Source organism: Chiloscyllium plagiosum, unplaced genomic scaffold (genome assembly GCF_037043375.1).
Source record: "Chiloscyllium plagiosum isolate Xiang-an unplaced genomic scaffold, Cpla_swu_hap1 HiC_scaffold_5, whole genome shotgun sequence".
In the NCBI taxonomy this organism is placed as follows: domain Eukaryota; kingdom Metazoa; phylum Chordata; class Chondrichthyes; order Orectolobiformes; family Hemiscylliidae; genus Chiloscyllium; species Chiloscyllium plagiosum.
The window spans coordinates 124,911,777-124,938,290 of record NW_028270143.1 but is presented as its reverse complement, the minus strand read 5'-3'; the positions used below and the strand labels follow the sequence as shown (position 1 = coordinate 124,938,290).

Here is a 26,514-nt window from a genome sequence, read left to right as displayed (position 1 = left end):
CCCGATCCTCCGCCCTTGAACCCCGCCCTTCCAACCGCCACCAGGACAGAACCCCACTGGTCCTCACCTACCATCCCACTAACCTCCATGTACAGTGCATCATCCGCCGTTATTTCCGCCACCTCCAAACGGACCCCACCACCAAGGATATATTTCCTTCCCCTCCCCTATCAGCATTCCGTAAAGACCACTCCCTCCGTGACTCCCTCGTCAGATCCACACCCCCCACCAACCCAACCTCCACTCCCGGCACCTTCCCCTGCAACCGCAGGAGGTGCAAGACTTGCGCCCACACCTCCCCTCTCACCTCCCTCCAAGGCCCCAAAGGAAACTTCCATATCCGCCACAGATTCACCTGTACCTCCACACATATCATCTATTGCATCCTCTGTACCCGATGTGGCCTCCTCTATATTGGGGAGACAGGCCGCCTACTTGCGGAGCGTTTCAGAGAACACCTCTGGGACACCCGGACCAACCAACCCAACCACCCTGTAGCTCAACATTTCAATTCCCCCTCCCACTCCACCAAGGATATGCAGGTCTTTGGACTCCTCCATCGTCAGACCACAGCGAAACGACGGTTGGAGGAAGAACGCCTCATCTTCCGGCTAAGAACCCTCCAACCACAAGGGATGAACTCGGATTTCACCAGTTTCCTCATTTCCCCTCCCCCCAGCCTGTCTCAGTCAAATCCATCAAAATCAGCACCGCCTCCCTAACCTGCAATCTTCTTCCCGACCTCTCCGCTCCCACCCCAATCTGTCCTATCACCCTCACCTTGACCTTTTTCCACCTATCACATTTCCGACGCCCCTCCCCCAAGTCCCTCCTCCCTATCTTTTATCTTAGCCTGCTGGACAAACTTTCCTCATTCCTGAAGAAGGGCTAATGCCCGAAATGTCGATTCTCCTGTTCCCTAGATGCTGCCTGACCTGCTGCGCTTCTCCAGCAACACATTTCCATCTCTGATCTCCAGCATCTGCAGACCTCATTTTCTCTATTTATAAGGCTAGTCCAGTTCAGTTTCTGATCAATGGTAATTCCAGGATGTTGATAGTTGGGGATGGTAATGCCATTGAATGTCATGGAGTGATAGTTAGATTCACTCTTATTGGCCATAGTCATGCCTGGCACAAATGCTGCTTGCCACTTGTCAGTCCTAACCTGGATATTGTCAGGGAGAGGAAGCATAGAAAATAGGAGGAGGCCATTCATCCTTCGAGTCTGCTCTGCCATTCAATATGATCATGTCTGATCATATCCAGTTCAACTTTTTGTTCCCACTTTCTTCCCCATACCCTTTGATGCCCTCACAGCTGTCACACTTTCTTAAAAACATGCAATATTTTGGCCTCAACTGCTTTCTGTGGTAGTGAATTCCACAGCTCACCACTCTGAGTGAAGAAATTTCTCTTGATCTTAGTTCTAAATGGCCTACCCCACATCCTCAGATTGTGAACCCGGTTCTGGACTCTGGTCATCAGGAACATCATGCTTACTACGTGTAGCCTTGTTAGAATGTTCTAGGTTTCTATGAGGTCCACCCACACTCTTCACGCCATTCTTGTGGCCATAGTGTTTATATGGTCGACCATTTATAGACAATGGGAATCCCTCGGATGCTAATAGTGGGAATTCAGGGTTGAGGTTCTAATGCTGCTAGGAAATCCTTCTTGTCAGCGTCTCAGTAATTGAAATTTAATCCTTTTACTAGTACCGCTTTTTCTGTGTCTGATAGGGTCCGGTTTGATAAGTTCTTTATCCATGCCCTGTGTTATTGGTTTTGTCTTTTTTCGTGAGTTTGTCAAGTTTTTTCTTCAGGTCCCGATTTTTCTTTATCTGTGTTTGTCGTTGTTTGGTGTTTATGGCTCGTTCTACCGCATCTGTCCATTCTTGATTTGTTGCTTGTTTGAATAACGGTTTTTGGCGCGCAATTTCCCGGTTGTATTTTCGGAGTCTGTGGTGGGCATCATTGATTGGTTCTCGGAGCATTCTGCGGCCATTTTGTTCTGTTAAACTTCTGGCTTGAGGTGTTTTTATCGGCGGTTTATATTGGAGACATTTTGGCAGTACCTGTTTTCTTAAACATTCATGCAGCGGGAATTCAGAAATGGTAATGCCATTCAGTGATGGTTAGATGCTCGCTTGTCAGAGATGGTCTCGGAGATTGTGCTGCATTTGGATGTAGACTGCTGAAAAGTCATGAATGGCACTGAAAAGTGCACAATTGTCAGTGAACATCTCTATTTCTGACCTTAAAATAGAGAAATCATTGATGAAGCAGTTGAAGATGATTGAGCCAAGAACATTATTCTAGGAATGCCTGCAGAGATGTCCAAGAGCTAAAAGACAGACCTCTAACAACAACTACCATCATGCATTGTGATGCCAACCAGTGGAGAGATTTCCCCCGATTTCCGTTGTTTCTAGTTTTCTACACAAAATCAAATGTGGCCTCGATATCAAAGATAGTCACTCTCATCTCACCTCTGGAATTCAGCTCTTTTGTCCATGTGGATCCAAGTTAATGATTTTGGCAGAAAAGCAAACTGAGCACCATTTGCAAGTTATACTGCTAAACTAATGCTGTTTGATAGCACTGCTGATGATGCATTCCATCACTTTACTGATGATTGAGAGTAGACTGATGGAGGTGATAATTGGCTAGGATTTGTGTTCCTTTTTGTATACAGGATATTCCTGGGCAACATTTCACATTGTCAGGTAGATACCAGCGTTGTGGAACAGCTTGGCTAGTGACATGGCAAGTTTTGGAGCACATGTCATCCACACTATTGCCAGAATATTATGAAAGCAGTTGCAGTATTCAGTGCCTTCGGACATTTTTTGATATATGGAGTGAGTCAAATTGGCTGTAGAATGGTATCTGTGACACAAGAGACATCTGGAAGAGTCATCATCCACTTGGCATTTCTGGCTGAAGATTGTAGCAAGTGCTTTAGTGTTATCTTTGACACGGATATGTTGTGCTCCACCATCATTCAGGATGGAGAATAAAACCAGAAAATAATGGAGAAATTCAGCAGATCTAGAGGCCTATGCAGGGAGAGAAACAGTTACTTTTTCAAGTCTAATGTGTTATGATTTGTTTTACTTTAATGAGCTGGTCTCTCACTAAAATGTAATCACACAGTGCTGCAGATTTTGCTTTAACATTAAAATGTATTAACAAAAGAAATGAATATAAAATAAACCAAACTATCTTCTATAACACAAAAATAAAGATTAAATACATAGTAAAAAGTATAACCTCATTAATACCAAAACACACCTTTTAAAGAGTATCCAAAACACATTCCTAGAACAGCACCCAAAACATCCCTTGTACGATACCCCAAAACACCATTCAAAATCATCTGACCAAAGTCCCTGTCTCTAACACTTTGATTGGTTTAATTATCTATGATTGTAAGTTATAGACTGGAACTGGCACTATTCAGGTATCTGAGCTTAAATGCACTCAGTGTCCAATAATCTCTTCAGAGTTTATTCCAACACTTTATTCTGGGACTAACACCATTCCTTTCCTCTATAGTTTCATTATATTCCTTCATGGGACTTCACAGAAGTGCTCAAAATCCTCTCTAAGGTGTGGGTATTTCCCTTAAGCTTATACAAACCTTATCTGGCCTACTAATTTATACAAAACCCAAGAATTCTGAAGCTAGGCCTCAAAAACGGTTTTAAAAGAAATCATCATGAGCTTCAGAAATACCACCATTGAAATACATCAGCCTCTCAAATTCCCAGTCTTGAGCTGTTATCTGTTTTTTAAGTTTATCCCATTGAGCAAAACATATTGTGAGTGTTCTCGTTGTGGAGATGGGACTTCATCTCCAAAAGGATTGATCATATATCAGTAGGTCATGGATAAATGCACCTGTAGCAGGCAAACTGGTGAGGACTAGGTCAAGTATGTTTTTCCCTCTCGTTGATCCCCTTACTACTTGCTGCAGGCTCTGTGTAGCAGCACCGTCCTTTGGGACTTGGCCTGCTTGATCAGTAGTTGGCAATGCCACTCTTGGTGATAGATATTGAAGTATTCCAAACTAAAGTAAATTCTGTACCCTTGCTACCCTCAGAGTTTCCTCTGATTGCAGTTCAACATGGAGACATACTGATTCATCAGTTTTTTCTTGGAGGGGGTGGGGATACAGTCTTAAAATTAGGAGTCAAGCCATTTAGAACTAAATAAAAAACCAAAATAATTGCAGATGCTGGAAGACAGAAAGAAAAACAGAAATTGCTCAAAAATCTCAGCAGGTCTGGCAGCATCTGTGAAGAGAAATCAGTTAATGTTTCGGGTCAAAGGGTTATCGAGATGTACAGCACGGAAACAGATTCTTTGGTCCAACCCGTCCATGCCAACCAGCTACCCTCACCTAATCTAGTCCCACTTACCAGCACTTCGCCCATATCCCTCCAAACCCTTCCTCTTCATATACCCATCCAAATGACTTTTAAATGTTGCAATTGTTCAAGCCTCCACCACTTCCTCTGGCAGCTCATTCCATACATGCACCACCTTCTGCATGAAAAAGTTGCTCTTTAGGTCCCTTTTACATCTTTCCCCTCTACCCTGAACCTATGCCCTCTAGTTCTGGATTCCCCACCCTAGGGAAAGTCTAATGACCTGAAGAAGAGTTCTGGAGAAGGGTCACTGGACACAAAATATTAACTCTGATTCTTCTCCATAGATGCTACCAGACCTGCTGAGATTTTCCAGCAATTTCTGTTTTTATTTCCATTTAGAATTCTCTGGCTCAGATGGTTATGAATGATCAATCATTGAGTGAGTTTAAGATAGAAATTAATAAATTTCCAGATATTAGATATTAAGAGATATAAAGATACATGGGGAAGAAGTGGAAAAATGGTGTGAAGGTAGAAGATTAGTCATGATGTAGTAGAATGGCAGAACAGGCAGCCAAGGTCTCAACAGTCTACTCTTGCTCCAATTTACTACGTTCCAATGAGTAGGTCTTAGTTAAAGATTTCTCAGGATGATATTTATTTGTCCATCTCTCTCCCCTACATATCATTGCTTGAAAATCTTCACTATGCAATGGCACAGTAGACACTATCAGCACTTCAGAGAATGAAATTTATCATCTTAATTGGCCTGAACTACACCCAATTCTAGATCCTCAACAATGTGGTTCGCTGTCTGAAACAGCCAAGTAGTTTACGGGCAATTAGGGAGGGACAACTTCCAATGACAACCACATCCCGTGACTGAAAACATTTTTAACAATATGTCATACCTCATCTTACCAGGTCAATAGACCTAAACTGCGCTAGAGCCTTCACTTGTATCAGTGACAACTGGTGTCCCACAGGGTTCAGTGTTGGGGTTGCAGCTGTTCACTTTCTATATTAATGATCTGGATGAAGGGACTGAGGGCATTCTGGCAAAATTTATCAAAGATATGAAGTTAGGTGGACAGACAGGGCAGTATTGAGGAGATGGGGAGGCTGCAGAAAGGTTAAGACAGTTTAGGAGTGTAGTCTAGGAAATGGCTGATGAAATTCATCGTGAGCAAATGAGAGGTTTGCACTTTGGAAAAAAGAATGCAGGCATGGACTATTTTCTAAACAGTGAGAAAATTCATAAAGTCAAAGTACAAAGGGATCTGGGAGTGCTAGTCCAGGATTGTTAAAGGTTAACTTGCAGGTTGAGTCCATGATTAAGAAAGCTAATGTAATATTGTCATTTATCTCAAGAGGGTCAGAATATAAAAGCAGTGATGTGCTTCTGAGACTTTATAAAGGTCTAGTTAGGCCCCATTTAGAATACTGTGTCCAATTTTGGGCCCCACACCTCAGGAAGGACATACTGGCACTGCAGCGTGTCCAACGGAGATTCACATGGATGATCCCTGGAATGATAAGCCTAACATACGAAGAACGGCTGAGGATCCTGAGATTGTATTCATTTAAAGTTTAGAAGGTTGAGGGGAGATCTAATAGAAACTTACAACATAATGCATGGCTTAGAAAGGGTGAACACTGGGAAATTGTTTCCATTAGGACCCGTGGGCACAGCCTTAAAATTAGAGAGGGTCAATTTAGAATGCAAATGTGAAGACATTTCTTTCGCTAGAGAGTGGTGGGCCTATGGAATTCATTGCCACGGAGCGCAGTGGAGACCAGGATGTTAAATGTCTTCAAGACAGGGATTGATAAATTCTTGATCTCGCAAGGAATTAAGGGCTACGGGGAGAGTGCGGGTAAGTGGAGTTGAAATGCCCATGAGCCATGATTAAATGGAGGAGTGGACCTGATGGGCCGAATGGCCTTAGTTCAGCTCCTATGTCTTATGGAAGAAACAATCGATGAGTGATGACCACAGTTTAACAGGGCTCACTGGATAGGATCAGAGTCGAGTTGATAAAACTGTTAGGCATAACTCCTGGAGATTTTGTCACATGACTCCGCATCGCCAAAGGCTCCATGTCCATTCTCCCACCAGTGGTTGCCCGGTGTGCCAAATTCTCATTGCCTCACTTTCAAGTGACCATCCTTCTTCATTATTCAATTGGATAATGCTTGACTATCTAATAAATTTCCTTAATTTCTGCAGACTCTAGTGTTTGCAAAGCTGATTACAATGCACACAAAATAATTTTTAAAAAGGCTCCCATAACTTGTTTATTGCGGTGCTCAGCAGTCACATAAATTGCAGAAGGCCATTTAGCCCATCTTGATTTTGCTTGCTCTTTGAAAGTGTAGTTGTACAAGCCCTAATTGCTTGCTTCTGTATATTGAGGAGAAAGTGAGGTCTGCAGATGCTGGAGATCAGAGATGGAAATGTGTTGCTGGAAAAGCGCAGCAGGTCAGGCAGCATCTAGGGAACAGGAGAATCGACGTTTCGGGCATTAGCCTTTCCTGAAGAAGGGCTAATGCCCGAAACGTCGATTCTCCTGTTCCCTAGATGCTGCCTGACCTGCTGCGCTTTTCCAGCAACACATTTCCATATCTGCTTCTGTATATTATCCACCCTCCAAGAATCTGCCAAACTCACAAAAATATTTACAGAATCAGACTCCACCAGTTTTACTAGTAGAATGTTACTGTAATCTTTAATTCCTGTAGATGCATTTGCAACAGGAGGAGGAGCCCATTCAGTCCCTTAAGTATGGCATCCAAGTATCTCAAGACAAAATTCTATAGAGTCATACAGCATGGAAACAGACCCTTTGATCCAACTTGTCCATGCCAAACAGGTTTCCCAAACTATACCCATTTGCCTGTATTTGGCTCATTTCCCTCTAAACTTATCCTATTCATGTACCTGTTCAAATGGCTTTTAGATGTTGTCACCATACATGCATCTATCACTTGCTCTGGCAGTTTATTCCACATATGAACCACCCTCTGTGTGAAAATGTTGCCCCTCAGGTTCCTTCTAAATCTTTCTCCTCCCACCATAAAATTATGCTCTCTAGTTTTGAACTCTCCTACCCTAGGGAAAAGACCTTTGCTATTCACCTTATCTATTCCCCATTGATAAACCTCAAAAAAGGTCACCCCCTCAACCTCCTACACTCCAGTGAAAAAAGTCCCAGCCTCTCCTTATAACTCAAATCCTCCAGTCCTGCTAGCATCCTTGTAAACCTTTTCTATACACTCTCCAATTTAATAATATAATTCGTATTGCAGGATGATCAAAACTGTACACAGTACACCAAAAGTGGCCTTACCAACATCCTATACAACCACAACATGACATCCAACTTTAACCTTCTTTAACACTCTGTTTACCCTGTGACTCCACTTTCGCGTGACTATGTACTTGAACCCTCAATTCTCTGTGTTCAATAACCCTCCTCAAGACCATTAACTGTGTAAGTCCTACCATTATTCGTCTTACCAAAATGCAACATCTCGCAATTACCTAAATTAAAATCCACTGCCACTTCTTGACCATTAGCTCAATTTATCAAGATCCCTTTGTAATCTTAGATAACTTTCATACAACCAATTTTGTACTTATCTGCAATTTTACTAACTGGGTTTCCTATATTCTCATCCAAATCATTTATATAAATGACAGATAGTTGCTTGGTAGCACAACCTTACTACTTCTGAAAATTTCAAAGGGTAGAAAATTTATATATCAGAAGATAAAAAGTTTTGATGGGTTTGCATTTTGATTCTTAATGATCAAGCTGTTGCATGATGCAACTATTATCCACCCCCACTACTACCACAAAAGGTACATTTCCTGATGTGTTCCTTTTGTCTGCAGAAGAATGGGCCTTCCATATGAGTATATGTTTCTTCTAGCAAACAGGTGAGTTATATTGTGAGTTCATCTGATTCCCTTAAATTGTTTCTAGTGCCATTATTAGCACATTTGGGATTGGTCATTGGGTGGTGTCCAATTGTTGAATCACATCTAATGTTAGACATTATATTCTGAGTTTTGTAAACACAGTTTGCCACAGTTGGTACTCTTATCTGTGCGAATAGCAAAAGAGACCTGTAGTTTATTGTCAATGAAATATATGCCCTATGCACCTGACATTGCCTCAGCAATAACATTCATATGCCATAATTACTCAATGGTGTTGAAGGCAGAACACCTTTTGGTCTGTCATCAGCATCTTGTTGGAAATACTATTGTTATAACTCTGTCTATTAGTAGATTGTGTTGGTAACAAAATGCTTCAATATCTGAAGAGTTGCAAATAGAACTGAACATTGTGAAATAATCAGCAAACATCCCTACTTCTGTCTTTATGACTGTTACGAACCAAGCAGGACCCCGCAAAATATATTAAGATAGCCCAGACCCTAACTTTTTCTTTTTTTAAAGGCAGATGTGAAGTAGATATCCCAGGAGTGATGCAGCTGGTCAAACCATTTGGCTTTAAGCGAACAGAATGTATTTGAACACAACAGCTGAAACACAAACAAACGAAAACATAACTTAAAGCAACTTAATTATTTGAAGACCCAACCAACTTGATACAGCAACTTAACTAATGAGCTGTTCCAATTCCTTCAACATCCCATGAACATAGCCCTTCGGAAAAGTAAATTCCAACACAGGTTCTTACAGGCAGGAGGAAATAGCTTCCAAAGACATTTCAGAGAGAAAGGCAGTCAGGAACCATCTGCTGAAAGTTGGAACCTTGCTGCACTGCAAGCAGCTTCTGACTGCCTGGTAAAGCTAAACCAAACTAGAAAGAAAACTAAATTGGGAGAACTGGCCACTCCCCTGCCATTATTAGACCTATGGGCACCTCTTGAAAAAAACCCAAGGACAAAATAACCTTTTTAAATGGGCAGCATCACATGAAGGAAGGAAGTTTATTGATGGAGCAGCTGAAGATGCTTGGGCCTAGGACACTACTCTGGGGAACTTGAGGGTTCTTGTGGTGCAATGGCAATATCTCTATTTCTGAGTCACATGCTCCAGAGGTATGTGATAACATCTCTGAACAGGTTAATTAGAAATTTATCTTCACTGTGGAACTCATGCAGTGATGTCCTGGAGCTGAGATAGTTGACTTCTGCATCTGCAATCATCTTCCTTTGAACTAGATATCACTCCAACCACTGGACAGTATTCATTCTGAATCCTACTGATTTTAGTCTTACTGGGGTGCTTTAATGGTATACTCAATCAAATACTGCCTTGACATTAAGGGCAGTCATTCTATAGTCATCCCTGGAGTTCAGCTCTTTAGTTCTAGGTTCCTGAAGAGCTTATGCTCGAAATGTTGACTCCTGCTCTTCAGATGCTACCTGACTGGCTGTGCTTTTCCAGCACCACATATTTCGACTCTGATCTCCAACATCTGCAGTCCTCACTTTCTCCCAGATAAGAATGTCTGCATGACAGTGATCTATATGTGACTATAACTCTGTACCAATAGATTTAGAATCTTAACTATCCCCTGTAATGGTATAGAAACCACTCGAATTGCGTCAAACTTTTACCAGCTGCACAAGAAGAAATGGTCAGTATTGCATTCTGGTTTAGACTGTGGCCTCACATCCTGAGAATGAATGTTGGAGGCCTGCAAATTAGACCTCTTCATGTATTGTTGAATGGGTCACCATGTAATAGTGTGAAGAGAGAGCAAGAGACAGTGATGGGAAGCAGAGAAAACATTTGTGGGGTCAGTATCTATCCAAGCAATTGAGATTACATCCAGGGTGGTACTAAAGGGATGCTACATTATTGGGGGTGTTGACTTTCAGTTGAGATATTGAACTGAACTTCCATTTATCCTCTCAGTTGAACATGAAAGATCCCATGGCAGTATTTTGACAAGCAGGAGCTTGTCCTGGGATTCCTGCCAATATTTATCCCTCGTATCAATATGACTGAAGCAGATTGTCTGGGAACGTAGTGACAGTACAGGGAAAATTCTGTTAAGTTCTTAAGAGAGAAATCCTGGGATCCCGAAAGACACCCTAATATAATGCAAGATCTTTCTTTCTTTAATTGACATGTAATCTGAGAAAGAGAGTGGCAGGAAACCATGAACTTTGTTGCTCTGCTGGAAACCATTTAGGTTTTTCTGTTTCCTCCTTTCATTCTTTGTCTTTGTTTTACTGTCCTTTGAGTCAGGGTATCAACCCAAGCTCCCCCCTCCTAATCATTTTTCTGTCAACAGATCTGTCAGGTTTATTTGAAAGCAATGCCCATGGTATTGATAAACCCTTCCCCCTCCTCATATTCTAGCCAACTTCACTGCCCAGGATAAAGCAGGAAGTGTGGCCAATTTGGTGAGACACAGAAGGTGGAAGCAACAACTTGTATGTGTTTGAACATAGTGTGGAAGTCTCAAAGTGCTACTCACAGACACAGTATATGAAAATGGTCAGCAAACTAAGGAAGGAGACACTTGGAATAGGTTATCAGAAACTAGAAGACAATGGGGACTGCAGATGCTGGAGAAATCAGAGTTAATGTTCTTAAGGAGAGAATTTCCATAATCATCTGCGAAGGACTATGTGGAGGTTGATTGATAAGGATGTCATAGGTTACGTAAGGTTAGGGGTGGTGTGCAGACAGGAAAGTGGAGTTGAGACCTCAATCAGATCACTGAAGGGGGCTGGGACCACAGCTTACAATTTGTATAAATGACTTGGGTAAAGGAATAGAACATACAGTTGCCAAATTTGCTTTATTCAGAAAGGTAGGTAGGAAATTAAGTTGCACAGGTGGCAAAAAGAGCCTAAGAGATATAAACAGGTTAAGTGAATGAGCAAAGATATAGCATATAAAATAAAATGTGGAAAAAAATGCAAAATTGTCCATTCTGGCAAAAAGAATAAAAAATCATTGTCAAAATTATGAGGGATTACAAAGTTCTGAGATACAGAGGGATTTGGATGTCCTTGTGCATGAATCACAAAAGTTAGTATACAGATACAGCAAGTAATTAGGAAAGTAAATAGAATGTTATTATTTAGTGCAAGGGGAACTGAAAGCAAAAGTAGAGAGGTTGTGCTTCAGCTATATAGAGCACTGATGAACATAACTGAAGAACTATGTACAATATTGGTCACCCTAGTGAGTTTTGAGAAGACTTGTAGCTCAGGTTGAGGTTCTGGATGCAAGTTTCCTCACTAGGCTGCAAGATTCAGTTTCAGACGTTTCATCACCATACTAGGTAACATCATCAGTGAGCCTCCAGTGAAGCACTGGTGTTAGTGACCCACTTTCTACTTATGTGTTTAGGTTTCCTTTGGTTGATGATGTCAGTTCCTGTTCCTTTTCTCAGAGGGTGATAAATGGGGTCCACGTCAATATGGTTGGACCCCATTTATAGTTGGAAGAGTTACAGTTGGAATGCCTTGCTTCTAACAAGTCCTGTGTGTCTCTGTTTGGCTTGTCCTAGGACTGATGTGTTGTCCCAGTCAAAGTGGTGTCCCTCCTCATCTGTATTTAAGGATACTAATGAGAGTGTCTCTTTGTGACTAGTTGATGTTCTTGTATCCTGGTGGCTAGTTTTCTGCCTGTTTGTCCAATGTAATGATTGTTGCAGATCTTGCAAGGTATTTTGTAAATGACATTAGTTTTGCTTGCTGTCTCTATGGGGTCTTTCAAGTTCATTAGCTGCTGTTTTAGTGTGTTGGTGGGTTTGTGGGCTACTATGATATCAAGAGGTCTGAGTAGTCTGGTAGTCAGTTCCGAAATGACTTTGATGTAGGGGATAGTGGCTAGGGTTTCTGGACACGTTTTGTCTGTTTTTTGGGTTTGTTGCTGAGAAATTGGCAGATTATGTTCATTAGGTACCCATTCTTTTTGAATATGCTGTATAGGTGATTTTCCTCTGCTCTTCGTAATTCCTGTGTGCTGCAGTGTGTGGTGACTTGCTGAAATAATGTTCTAATGCAGCTTCGTTTGTGGGTTTTGGGATAGTTGCTTCTGTAGTTCAGTATGTGGTCCGTACGTGTTGTTTTCCTGTGGACGTTGGTTTGAAGTTCCCCACTGGCTGTTTGCTTTACTGTGACATCTAGGAATGGCAATTTGTTGTTGTTGATGTTTTCCTCCTCTTTAGTGAATTTTACACCAATAAGGATCTTAATGGTCTTGAAGGTTTCCTCTAATTTGTTTCGTTTAGTAATGACAAAGATGTCGTCAATGTAACAGACCCAAAGTTTGGGTCGAATAGTTGGCAGAGTTTTTTGTTCGAGTCTCTGCATTACTGCCTCTGCTAATTGGTCACCCTACTTTAAGGAATGATGTAAATACATTAAAGGCAGTTCAGAGTTGAATTACTGGGGACTACCATTGGAATGGGGGGGTTGGGAGTTGGCAGAATAGGTTGTATTATGATGAAATGTTAGACAAACTATGCAAAGTTGAGAAGAGTAAGAGGTCACTTGATTGAAACATAGAAGATCCTGAGGGGTCTGAACAAGGTAGAATTGGAGAGAAGTTTCCTCTTATGGCAGAATCTAGAACTAGGAGCCACTGTTTAAAGATCAGGGATCACCAAGTTTTAACAATTTGTTTTACCTCTGAGGCTGGTGAATCAATGGAACGCTCTTCCTCAAAATATTTTGGAAGCAGAGTCCTTGAATGTTTTTAAGGCAGAGAATAAATTGATTCTTGTTAAGTATGGGCATGAAAGATTTTTGTGGATTAGATAGAAATGCAGATTTAAGGCTACAATTGAATCAGCCATAATCTTAATGAATGGTGAAGCAGGCTGTATCCGAATGGCCTACTGGTAGGTAAATCGGGAATTTGTTATTGTTGTGTCACCAACCTTAGCAGACCTTGTTGGAGAGAAGCAATTTAACCTGAGGGCCACCAGACGAGGGGAGAGGTTGAGAAGGAGAGTCCTTCATGGTAACCTCAAACCAGTGGAGGGAATTGAACCCACACTGTTGACATCTCACTGCCCTGCAAACTAACAATCCAGAGTTTAGATCAAAGTGGTGCTGGAAAAGCACAATCCAGCCAACTGAGCTAAACCGATTCCCAGTCAGGATATTATCAAGGTGCGGAAAGGCCTGCTTCTACCCCCAGCATTTTCTTGTTGAAGGGACCTGACCCCCGAATGGTGCTCTCTACTAGACGAGGAAGTGGGCAGAGGTGGAGTAAATAAAAATGTTTGAATTCCTGAGTCATCAGAGGGTTTTGTTTGGAGTTTTTCTTCCCTCTGGCTGGATGCTGCCTCCCAGTTTGATGACTGAGGGAGCAGGTTCTGCAGGCGTGGTCACAGACTGGAGTGTTTCTGTCTGTGTGTGTGGGGGGGGGTGGGAGTGAAGCACAGTCAGTCAGTCAGAGAGCTGCTCAGGTGAACAGTACCAGGGCAGGTAGAACGCGTCACTCCCACAGAAACTTCTGGAAAAAAAAAGGTCACCTCACCGTGGTCCGTTGGAAAATCACCCCACCTCGAGGTAGGGACGTACTTCGAAGTTTGCACGACGGTTACCTTCTCCTTTCGGGAAGCGGGGGGTTGATAGAACATTCTGGATTCCCTGTCGCTCGCTCGCTCGCGCGTACGTGCGCGCGCGCATTCGGCGAGGGTCGGGCGGCGGTGGGCGCGAGGGTCTGGAGACGAGGGAGCGACATGGGGCGCAGGGAGAAGGCGAGTCTGTGGCAGCTGGAAGGTGGAGGGGTGGGGCGCAGAGGAAACTGGAACCTCTTTTCAGTTTAATTCCAGGCGGGCGAGAGGCAAATGATACCCCTGGTTGGGGGTGAGGTGAGGTGAGGTGAGAGAGGGGGGGGGAGAGAGGAAGGTCTCGGCGATGAGGCAGTGTGAAGGTGAAGAGCAAAGAAGGCAGGAAACCAACCCACCGAGAGTTCCACGTCATTAATCCTTTAAAACTTCGTCAAAATCTGGCTGGCACATTTTTTAAAAAAAACACGGAAATATGGCGAGGGAAGGGGTAACCCTCTTCCCCCAGTACGGGGAGGGGGAGTCACTTGGAGCTTAGAGACTGATCAGTTTTGGGTGAGGTTGAAGGCAGGAGTTTGAAGTTGCAGTGGTGCTGTAGATCCGATTAACTATGAGGGAGGGTAAACTTTCGAGGGACTGAATAGCGTCCTTTTGATGCAGCTATTCCTGTTAAGAGGGCGGGGTATCTAGGTCCCTCATTTTCCCTCAAAAAGACGAATTGATTTTTTTTAAAAAAAGGCATTTTCGGTGTTGTCTTACAGCAACAGTTAAAATTGCGCATTTTTCCATTTCCCTTGCTGTACCTGCAAATTAAATTTACGTGATTCAGCTAAAGAACACAGCACAGCAAATGAGCATCCTGGACCTTTTTAAATATACAAGACAAATCAGATCAATATGTGTCATTCGCAAGTTCTACTGATCTTCCAGGGAGTCTCTGGCAGCGCAGTAACAGGGAATGGGAGAGTTTAGAACAGAATGTAAACTAGATGCAGGTGGCCTTGCTCCTTATGTTTTTCCTCCGATGTGTTCCTGAATTTGTACTTCAGTCCCGAAGGCATGCACCATCGCTTGGGGTGGGGAGGTATAAGAAAACCTTGCATTTCTATAGCACCTTTCACAACCTCAGAATATCCAGGTGTGCTTTATAGTCAATTAAGTACTTTTGAAGTGTGGTCACTGTAATAACATGGGGAACATGGCTTCCAATTTACATGCTGCAAGCTCCCACCACAAAATGTGATAATGACTACATAATCTGTTTCTCTGATGTTGGTTGAGGGATGAATATAGACAAGGGCAGCAGGAAAAGCCCCATGTGCCCCTTGCCCTATTTTGAAATTTGAGTTTTGGGGTCTTTTACATTCACCACAAAAGGCAGAAGGGCCATTAGTTTTATTCACTAGTGCAAAGTGGGTGTCACTGACTGGCCAGCATTTATTGCCAGTATGTAATTATCCTTCAAATGATGGTGGTGAACTCTCTTCTTAAACCACTGCAGTAGGTGGACCCACAATGCCATTAGGGAGGGAATTTCAGGATTTTGACCCAGCGACAGTGAAGGAATGGTGATTTATTTCTATGTCAGAATGTGAGTGGCTTGGAGAGGAACCTGCAGGTTGTGGTATTCCCATGTATGTGATGCCCTTGTCCTTCTAGATTGACAATGCACCTTCAACAATGTAGCAATCCCTCAGTACCACACTGGAGATATTATCCAGACATTGGGGCATGCCCTACATGTAAAGGCAGGGATGTTGGCAGGAATGGTTATATTGGGGTGAAAGGTTACTCTATAGGGGTATGGTGGTGAAGGGTTTGTGGGGGGAGGCTGGGAAAGGATGTGCCCAGGTAGCAAATGATGGCATGAGAGTGACACCATCACCTGGGCTGCCTTCTTGCTGGTGGACCACTTGCCATTGATCTGGAAAGCATCAACTATCTGCAAGAGCACACCTCTGTCCCACCCCATGCAAGTGCAAATAAAATCCAGGTTTGATTGGAATTATTAAGAGTTAAGTAAACATTCCAACATTTGTACGGGCCATAGTGCTGTGTTCTTTAGCTGAATCATGTAAATTTAATTCGCAGGTATAGCAAGGGAAATGGAAAAATGGGCAATTTTTACTGTAGCTGTAAGACAACATCAAAAATATCTCTTTTTTAAGAAAAAGGATGTAATTAGAATTGCATTAGAAGCAGTTCAGAGAACATTCACTCAATTAATTCCTGGCATGAAGTGCTTACCTTGTGAAGATTGGTGAACAGTTTGCGCCTGTATGCAGTGGAATTTAGTCGAATGAGAGGTGTTCTTCCTAAAACATGTAAGATCCTGAAGTGACTTGAAATGATGGATTCTGAGTGTAAAACTAGGGCACACAGCTTAGAAATAAGAGATTTCCCTTTAAAGACTGGAGACATTTGTTATAAAAAATCACCTCTTTCTTGTTCTTCTAAACTTCAAAATGTATAGAAACAGTCTGCTGATATTTACCAAAATGGTTCCAGGTATAAAGAAGTTCAGGTACACGAGGGACTGAAGAACAAGGATTGTTTCTCTTAGACCAGATAAGGTTTATGGGGAATTTAATAATCAGGATCAAAATCATGAGCAGTTTTAATAGAGCAAGTAAGGAGAAACTATTTCTATGGCAGCAGAGTTGATAATCAGAGGGATTCAGAATTAGGTGTAGAGAATGTGGTGCTGGAGAAGCACAGCAGGTCAGGTAGCATCCGAGGAGCAGGAGAATCAATGTTTCGGGCATAAGCCCTTCATCAGGATCCAGAATTAAGGTAATTAGTAAACTTGGAGTAGGAGAGAGGAAAAGGATGTTGGATGTTCATGCTGCAGTGATTCTGGTCGCAGAAACCACCTCTCAGTTCATTTCACCTTATCAGTATGTAAGTGCATGCACAGCAACTTCCCACAAATAGGTTTATGTTTTATGTTTATAACAATAAAATTGTTAATTCATTTTAATAAGATACTCAATTCATTGTGTTATAATGATTTAGAATGTATCACTGAATGGACTATGGAGGGAAATTCAGTAAAACTTTAGTAAAAGAGAATTAATGAATATATTTAAATAAGGATATTTGCAGGCCAATAGGGAGAGAACAGGGCAGTCACAACCTGAATAGCTTCCTTCTGTGCTGCAAGGCATTCTATAGTGAGTTGTTCAGGTGCACTGAGCAAGCCCCAGCATATAAACCACCAGTTTGGCTGCTGTGTAATGGGCGAGGCTATTATAATGTATTGACAGCATTCCTGGGATTACTGTTATGAGGCCTTCAGGGGATCAATGTTGTTTAGAGTGCAGCTGGCCTGAGATTCAACATGCAGACACCCAAATGGGCCTGCAGTAGCTGCTGTGGTAATCATAGAATCATACAATCAAAATACAGAGGTAGCCATTCTGTTCATCAGTCTGTACTACTAAAAATATACTACTTTCCTGAACTAGGCCCTTAGCCTTGAATGTCGTGACATTTCTAGTACTCATCCAAGTATATTTTAAAAGGTTATGCGATTTTCTGCCTCAACTACCCTCCCAGATGGTGCACTCCAAACCCCCACCACCCTCTAGATAAAAAAGGTTTCCTCAAAACGACTCTCTAAACCTCCTGCCTTTCACTTAAAAATTATGACCCTCTGTTGTTGACCCTTCAACTAAGGGGAACAATTGTTTTCTATTCACCCTGTCCAGACATCTCATAAATTGATACATCTGAATCAGTCTCTGTTAAACCTTCCTGCTCCAAAGAAGATATCTGGAGCTTATTCAGACTCTTCATTGCTGAAATGCTCCATCCCAGGAACTATCCTGGTGAATCTCCTTTGCACTCCCTCCAGTACAATCATATCTTTTCTCTAGTGTGATGACCAGACCTGCACAGTACTCTGACTGAGGCCTTACCAAAGTTCTGTACAGCTCCAATATAGCCTCCCTGTTGTTATAATCTATGCTTTTGACCGATAAAGACAAGTGTCCTGTATGCTGCCTTCTCTATTCCTCTGGGCTTCCTAGTATCTTGCCATTCATTGAGTACTTCTCATCTTGTTCCTTCTGTCAAAATGCATCATCCAATAGTTATCAGGGTTAAATTCTATCTCCACCAATCTGCCCATCTGACCAATTCATTTATATCCTCCTGTGACCTAACACCTTCCTCCTCAGTATAAACAACCCGCCAATCTTTGCATCAACCACAAACTAACTTGTCATCTCTCTTATCTACATTTATGAATATCACAAACAGTAAAGGATCCAGCACTAATCCCTGTGGTATTACACGGCTCCAGTCACACACACAGCCTGGGGTAACTTTGTGAGGTGAAGTGAAATGGGAACTAAGATTTGCAAAGGAGGCTCACTAAACGTTTCTGGGATGAAGGAGATTTGTCTTAAGAAGGAAGGTTGGGCCTGTAAACATTTGAATTTAGTACAATGAGACTTTTAATTTACTTGTGGGATGTGGACAAACAAGGCAGGAGAATATATAGAGTCATACAGCATGGAAACATCTTTTGGTACAACCAGTCCATGCCAAACATAATCCCAAACTAAACTAGTCCCTCCTACCTGCTCCTGGCCAATATTCTTCCAAATCTTTCCTATTTGTGTACCTATCCAAATGTCTTTTCAATTTGTAATTGTACCTGCATCCAATACTTCCTCAGGAAGCTCATTCCGCACGTAAGCCATCATCTGTGTAAAAACATTTCCTGTCATGTCTTTTTTTAAAACACTGTCACCTTAAAAATATGTCCCCAGTCTTGAAATCCCCCATCCTAGGGAAAAGACAACTACCATTAAGTTTATCTATACCTCTCATTATTCTATAAATTTCTATCAGGTCAGTAGGATTCTATGGATTCTTACTGGCCCAGAGGTAGGAACACTATCACTGTACCATTTGGTATACTTGTTTTTATCAGCTAAGACATAGAGTTTAAGAGCAGGGATTTAATGCTGGAACTGCATGAAACATTGATTAGGCTACAGCTCAAGGATTGCATTGTAATCTACATTATAGGGGGAAGGATGTTATAGCACTGGAGAGGCAGTAAAGGAGAGTTACCAGGATGTTGCCTGGACTTGGGAGATTCAGTTATGAAGACAGACTGGACACATGTGGATTTTCCTTGGATTAGAGGAGATTGAGAAGGGGCACGATTGAGATGTTAAAAACTATAAGGGGAATAGATAAGGTAGACAGGAAGAGATTTTTCCCTCTGGAGGGAACAATGACAGTCATAGATTTAAGGTAATGGACAGAATGTTTAGAGGACATGTGAGGAAAATCCTTTTAGCCTAGAGGGTTATGGGAATCTGGAACTCAATGCCTGAAAGGTGGTAGACGCTTAAACCATAATATTTAAGAGCTATTTGGATGTGTGGTGGTTATATTTCACTGGTATGAATACAGTGGGCTAAAGGCCTTTTCTGTGCTTGAGATCTTGAAGACACTATGAGCGTCATGGCTGGGTCAGCATTTATTGCCTGTCTCTAGCTGCACTTGATAAGGTATGATTAGCTGCCCGCCTTGAACCACTACAGTCCATGTCAACTGGCAGTGCCATTAGGGCAGGAATTCCAGAATTTTGACTCACCAACACTGAAGGATCAGTGATATATATCCTAACTTTCAATCTTTATTGAGACATCAGATCCTGAGGGGACTTGACGGGGTGGATGCTGAGAAGGTGATTCCTGTCATGGAGGAATCTAGAACTAGGTCGGACTAGTTGAAAAGTAAGGGAATCACCTGTAAGGTTTAGGAAACTGAAGACCGATAGAGCCCTCAAAGAATACAAAGATAACAGGAAAGAACTCAACTCAAATAAGGAATTTGGAGAGCTAAAAGGAGCCATGAAATGTCTTTGACAAACAGGATTAAGGAAAGTCCTAAGGCATTTTACACATGTATATGAAACAAAAGGGTAGCAATGGAAAGGGTTGGTGCACTCAAGGACAAAGAAGGGAATTTGTGCATGGAGCTGGAAGAAGTGAGTGAGATCCTTAACAAATAATTTGCAATAGTATTCACAAAGGACAGGGACATGGTGGATGCTGAATCTCGGGAGGGGTATGTTGATATTCTAGGTTATGTCAATATGAAAAAGATGTGTGCTTTGAAAAGCTTTAAGGTTAGATAAGTCCCCAGCATCTGAGGGGATCTATTTCAGAATGCTGAGGGAGGCAGGCGAGGAAATTGCTGGGGCCTTATACAAAATCTTTATCAAGTAACTCACCTCCTGACACCCAAAGTCCTTCCACAATCTACAAGGCATAAGTCAGGAGTGTGATGAAATACTGCCCACTTGACTGGATGGGTGCAGCTCCATCGAAACTCAAGAGACTTGACACCATCCAGGACAAAGCAACCTACTTGATTGGCACTGCATCTACAAACATTCAATCCCTCCAGCACCGGTACTCTGTAGCAGCATCATGTACTACCTACAAAATGCACTACAGAAATTCAAAGATCCTGAGACAGCACCTTCCAAACCCACGACCACTTCTACCTAGAAGGGCAAGGGCAGCAGGTACTTGGGAACACCACCACCTGCAAGTTCCCCTCCAAGCCACTCACCACCCTGACTTGGAAATATACCGCCGTTCCTTCATATTTGTTGGGTCAAATTCCTGGAATTCCCTTCCTGCCAGCATTGTGGGTCAACCCACAGCAAGTGGACTGCAGCAATTCAAGAAGGCAACTCACCATCACCTTCTCAAGAGCAAATAGGGATGGGCTATCAATACTGGCCAGGCAGAGACACTCAAGTCCCACAATTGAATAATAAAAAAAACCAAAGATGATTGAGGGCAGGGTGTTGCCAAAATGGACTTTACCAAGACCTTTGACAAAGTCCCCCATGGCAGGCTGATACAAAAGCTGAAATCACATGGGATCCATGTTGAACTGGTAAGACGGACCGCAGAATTTGCTTAGTCTTAGAAAACAGAGAGTAGCAGTGGGTGTTTTTCAGACAAGAGATTTGTCATCAGTGGCCTTCCACAGAGGTCAGTGTTGAGACCCATGTTCTTTGTAACATTGTACACATGCATGATTTGGAGGAGAATGTGGTTGGCCTTATTCGTAATTTTGCAGATGATAAAAAGATTGGGGGAGATGCGGATATTGAGGATGATGATTGCCAGAGGATACAGCAAATTATAGATAGGCTGAAGAGTTGGGTGGAGAAATTGCAGATGGAGTTTAGTCTGGACAAATACGAGGTGATGCATTTTGGAAGATCTATTGTAAGTGGGAAGTATACAGTAAATGGCAGAACCCTAATAGCTTCAACATACAGAGGGATCTGGGCTTACAGTCCCCAGTTCCCTGAAAGTGACAACACAAGTGGATAAGGTGCTCAAGAAGACATATGGCACGCTTGCCTTCATTGGCAGGACATAGACTATAAAGATTGGCAAGTCTTGTTGCAGCTGTATAGTACTTTAGTTAGGGCACATTTGGAATATTGTGTCCAGTTTTGTTTGCCACACTACCACTGGAGGATTTGGAGAGGGTACAGAAATGGTTTACCAGCATGTTACCTGGTTTGGAGGGTATTAGCCATGAAACAAGATTTGACAAATTTGGTTTATTTTCACTTGATCATCAAAGGATAAGGGTGACCTGATCGATGTGTACAAAATTATGAAAGGTATGGATAGTTGGAGTCTTTTTCCCAGGGTAGAAATGTCATTAACTAGAGGACATAGGCTTAAGGTGAAAGGGGCTAACTTTAAAGGAGATGTGAAAGGCAGGTTTTTTATCACAGAGGATGGCAAGCACCTGGAATGCACTGCCACAATAAGTGGTTGAAAGTGGGTACAATAACTGTGTTTAAGAGGTGTCTTGACAGATGTATGAATAGGTAGGGAATAGAGGGATATGGACCATATAGAGATTTTTAGTTTAGAGATGCATCATATATCAGCACAGTTTTGGAGAGCGAATTGGCCTGTTCGTTTGCTGTACTGTTATTTATTCTTTGCTCCCATTTAAGATGAGAAACAGACAAATGTTTTCTCTGTGGGCCCTCTATCTGTGGAACTTCTCCCTGGAGAGTGGCGGAGACAGTCATTGAATATTTATAGAGTCATAGAGATGTACAGCATGGAAACAGACCCTTCAGTTCAACCTGTCCATGCCGACCAGATATCCCAACCCAATCAAGTCCCATCTGCCAGCACCCAGCCCATATCCCTCCAAACCCTTCCTATTCATATACCCATCCAAATGCCTCTTAAATGTTGCAATTGTACCAGCCTCCACCACTTTCTCTGGCAGCTCATTCCATACACGTACCACCCTCTGTGTGAAAAGGTTGCCCCATAGATATCTTTTATATCTTTCCCCTCTCACCCTAAACCTATACCCTCTAATTATAGACTCCCTGACCCCAGGGAAAAGACTTTGCCTATTTATCCTATCCATGCCCCTCATAATTTTGTAAACTTCTATAAGGTCACCCCTCAGCCTCTGACGCTGCAGGGAAAACAGCCTCAGCCTGTTCAGCCTCTCCCTATAGCTCAAATCCTTCAACCCTGGCAACATCCTTGTAAATCTTTTCTGAACCCTTTCAAGTTTCACAACATCTTTCTGATAGGAAGACCAGAATTGCGCGCAATATTCCAACTGTGACCTAATTTAGAATCAGATTTTTGATTAACAAAAGGCATTGGAGGTACGCATACAAGTGGAGAAGTTGGGCAGTCAGATCAATAGTGATCTTACTGAGTGGCAGAGCAGGCTTGAGGTGTTGAATGGCCTTCTCCTGCTCCTAATTCATACATTTTTGGGCTGATACCATAATCCACGATCCACATTTCAGATGGTCCCGTAAGGCAGAGGAGCAAAATAGGCCATTCAGTTTTTCGAGTCTAATCTATCCTTTAATGACATCATGGCTGCTCTGACAATTCTCAACTCCACTCTCCTGCATTTTCCCTATAATCCTTGATTCACTGATTAAAAATCTGTCTGTCTCAGCCTTGAATATACTGAACAGCTCATCCTCAACAGCTGTTTGTGGCAAGGAATTCCACAGAGTCACTACTCTCTGAGAGAAAAAAGCAATCTCCTCATCTCTCTCTTAAATGTGCAACTCTTTATTCTGAGATTTTGCCCTCTGGTCCCAGACTCTCTGACAAGAGTAAACAACCTCTTCACACCAATCCTATCAAGTTCCCCTAAGAATTTTATATGTTTCAGTCAGGTCACCTTTTGTTTTCTAAATTTTAGAAAGTGCATGCTCAATGTCTCCTCATCAGACAATCCCTCCACATTCAATATCAGTCTGGTGAACCTCTGGATTGCCTCCAAACACAGTATATATTTCCTTAGATAAGGGATTCAAACTGTTCACCATATTTCCAGCCATGGTCTGACTAATATAGTAGAATATCCTTTATTGTAATGTCTCATTAATTTAACCAAAACCTCCCTACTTACATATTTCTTTTCCTTTTAAATAAAGGCCAACATTCCATTTACATTCCCTCTTACCCAGTGAACTTGGATGTTAACTTTTCACGATACATGCATGAGGATTCCCAGTTCTCTCTGTTCTAGCTTTCTGCATTTTTTCTCTTTTCAAATAATATTCAGCTCTTCTATTCTTTCTGCCAGAGTGCATAACATTTCAGTTTCCCACATTATATTTCATCTGTAAGGTGTTTTCCAATTCGCTTAACCTGTCCATATCCCTCTGCAGACCTTTTGTGTAATCCTCACCATTGATTTATTGTCATGTGTACCAATCAATCAAAATCATGCCTGACAAATTTACTAGAATTATTGCAGGTAAAAGCAGTGTAGATAAAAGGGAATCCCTGGGTATACTTAGGATTTTTAGAAGGCATCTGGAGAGGCAATGGGCAAGTGGATTGTTAATCCAAGGATTCAGGTAATGTTCTCGGGATCCAGGTTTGAATCCTGCTAGGTGGCATTTAAATTCAATTAATAAACAAAATCTGGAATTAAGAGTGTAAATGATGAGTATTAATCCATTGCTAATTGTTGGAAAAACCCAACTGGTTCAGTAATGTCCTTTAGAGAAGGATACTGCCATCCTTACCAGGTCTGGCTTACTTGTCACTCCGGACCTAGAGCAATGTGGTTAAGTCTTAATTGTCCTCATCCCATGAATGAATAAGACAAAAAATTGATTCTCCACAATATCATTTAGGTTACTTAGTAAGAGCCTATGGTGTTTGAGGTAATACATTAGCATGAATAGAGGATTAACTAACTAATAGAAGACAGAGTTGGAATAAGGAAGACATTTTCAGTATTGCAACCTGTAACTAGTGGATTACCAAAGGGATCAGTGCTAGAGCAGAGAAATAGACCCCTCAGTCGGACTAAGCCACGCTGAAATTATTTACAGCTAATACAGGTAAATGATTTTGATGAGGAAAATGAATGCCAAATTTGAGGTTGACACAAAAATAGATGGAGAAGCAAGTAGTGAGGATTACACAAAAGGTCTGCAGAGGGATATGGACAGGTAGTTTACAAGCAGTATAGACAGATCATAGTAAGCAAAGATGTACAGATCAAAAAGACTTAGACAGAGGCATCCATTGAACAGGGGTTGCGCTAGGCAAGATCAATGTTAGTAAGATAAGCATTATTTGAGGCTAGAGAGTTCATTCATTAGTCTAATCATGGCTGGGAAGAAGCTGTTCCTGAAACTGCTGGTTCGCATATTAAGGCTTCTGTATCTTCTGCCTGATGGAAAAGATTGTAGGCGATCATTACAGGGGTATGAGGGATCTTTGGCAGCCTTTCTGTGGCAGCGATCCACGTAAATGGAGTCTATGGATAGAAGGTTAACTTTCGTGATGGTCGGGGCTGTACACACCACCTCCTGGAGTTTCTTACGGCCCTAGGCAGAACAGTTGTCTTCCAGACCATTTTGCATCCAGACACTATGCTTTCAGCGCTGCATCAGTAGATGTTGGTGATGGTCCTTAATTCCCTTTCTCAAAGCCATGCTGACACTGTTTGATCACATTATATAATTCTAAATGCTCTACTATTACATTGTTCATAATGGACGCTAAGATTTTACCAAAACGTTAAGTCCTTGTGAACATCTCTCCTTTTTTGTTGCATCCACAGCTTCCCTTCTATGACCTCCCTCTCAATGAAGCTAATTCATGGAAAATATTTGTGGGAATTCTCAAGAGGATTTACCTCATCATCTGTATAAGATGAGAAAGTTCTGTTTGTGTGTGTGGATGTGTGAATGTGGGTGAATATGTCTGTGTGAGTTCCCATCTTTCCAATTGACTTTAGTAGTGTTGTAGCTCAGTAGGTAGCAGACTCAACTGAGTCACAAGCCCACCTCTTGGACTTAAACACAAAAAGTCCAGGCAGACAATGAGTGAAGCAACAAGAGAATATATTACTTTTTGAGAGAGACTGAGGTGCTACCTCCCTGTGCGAGTGGATGTAAATGATTCCGCAACATTATTTTGGGAAAAAGCAAGGAAGTTTTCCTTGGTAACCTCTCCAGACATATCCCTTAACTGCTATCTTTAAAGTTTGATCATTATACATTGCTGTTTGTATGTAGGAGCTTATTAGGTGCACATTGGCTGCTTTAATTCCTACTTTACAATGGTGACTACTTTTTAAAAGTACTGCATTTGATGTGAAGGGAATTATAATGTCTGGTGAGCACTTAAGAGTGTTCAGAAATCTACAGTTTTTAAAAAAAATGTTCACACGAGGAGGGGAATGTCAGCTAGACATCCAATTCCAAACTACAACTCACCCAGGTCATGTATACAGTAAGATATTTTCTAATCAACCTGTTCAGAGATGTTATTACATACCTCTGCAATAGATAGGACTCCTGGCTGTGAAGTAGGGACACTACCACTGTGCCACAAGATCCCTCATGTATAGACTAGATACTTTCCGAATCAGCCTGCTCAAAGATGCTGTTACACATCACTGGGGCAAGTGGACCTTGAACCCAGGCCTCTTGGCTCAAATGTACTACCACTGCACCACGAGAATACTCATGTATAGACAAGGATACTTTTTCTATTCAGCCTGTTCAGAGATGTTATTACATATACATGGGCCTCCTGGTCCAGATTTAGTGACACTACCACTTTACCACATGAGCACTTTCAGTCATGTATAGACCAGAGTTGAGTATCAGGATGTGATTTATCTGTCCTTGCTTCCACAGGCAAATATCTGGATTTCTTTTTTATTATTGTAGCCTATTTTTCTCTTTTTCGAAATCTGTGTTTTTTTTATCATCTCCAGAGCAGGTGGGACATGAGGCTCAGAGGAAGGGACACTAGCACTGCCACAGGATTCCCTAGATCTTTATATTGTTTTCCCCAAAGCATCTGTTTATATTTTTTTTGAGACAGAAAATGAAGGGACAGCTGTGAATAGAGTTTAACTTTTTTCCACCACCAGAAAAACACCCATGTGGCAAATTGAATATTTTCAAGCAAAGCCTATTAAGGGCAATGCAAACCTCAAAAAAAATTTGCTTCTTTTCTAACCAATCCATTCAGAAATGTTATGAAACACTTTTGGATTAGGTGGGACTTGA

General features: G+C 41.9%; 1 protein-coding gene across 2 annotated transcripts in view; it reads left to right on the top strand.

The window, feature by feature from the left end:
* The window catches only part of vill (villin-like), a 163,017-nt gene that overhangs the window by 42,473 nt on the left and 94,030 nt on the right, over positions 1–26,514 (top strand). Inside the window, exon 1 of one of the 2 annotated variants that reach the window (XM_043690858.2) lies at positions 13,760–13,902. The exons of the other annotated variant lie outside the window; for it this stretch is intronic. The gene's annotated coding sequence lies outside the window, so the exon portion shown is untranslated. Of the gene's footprint in view, positions 1–13,759; positions 13,903–26,514 lie in introns of those variants that run through there. 2 annotated transcript variants of the gene reach the window in all.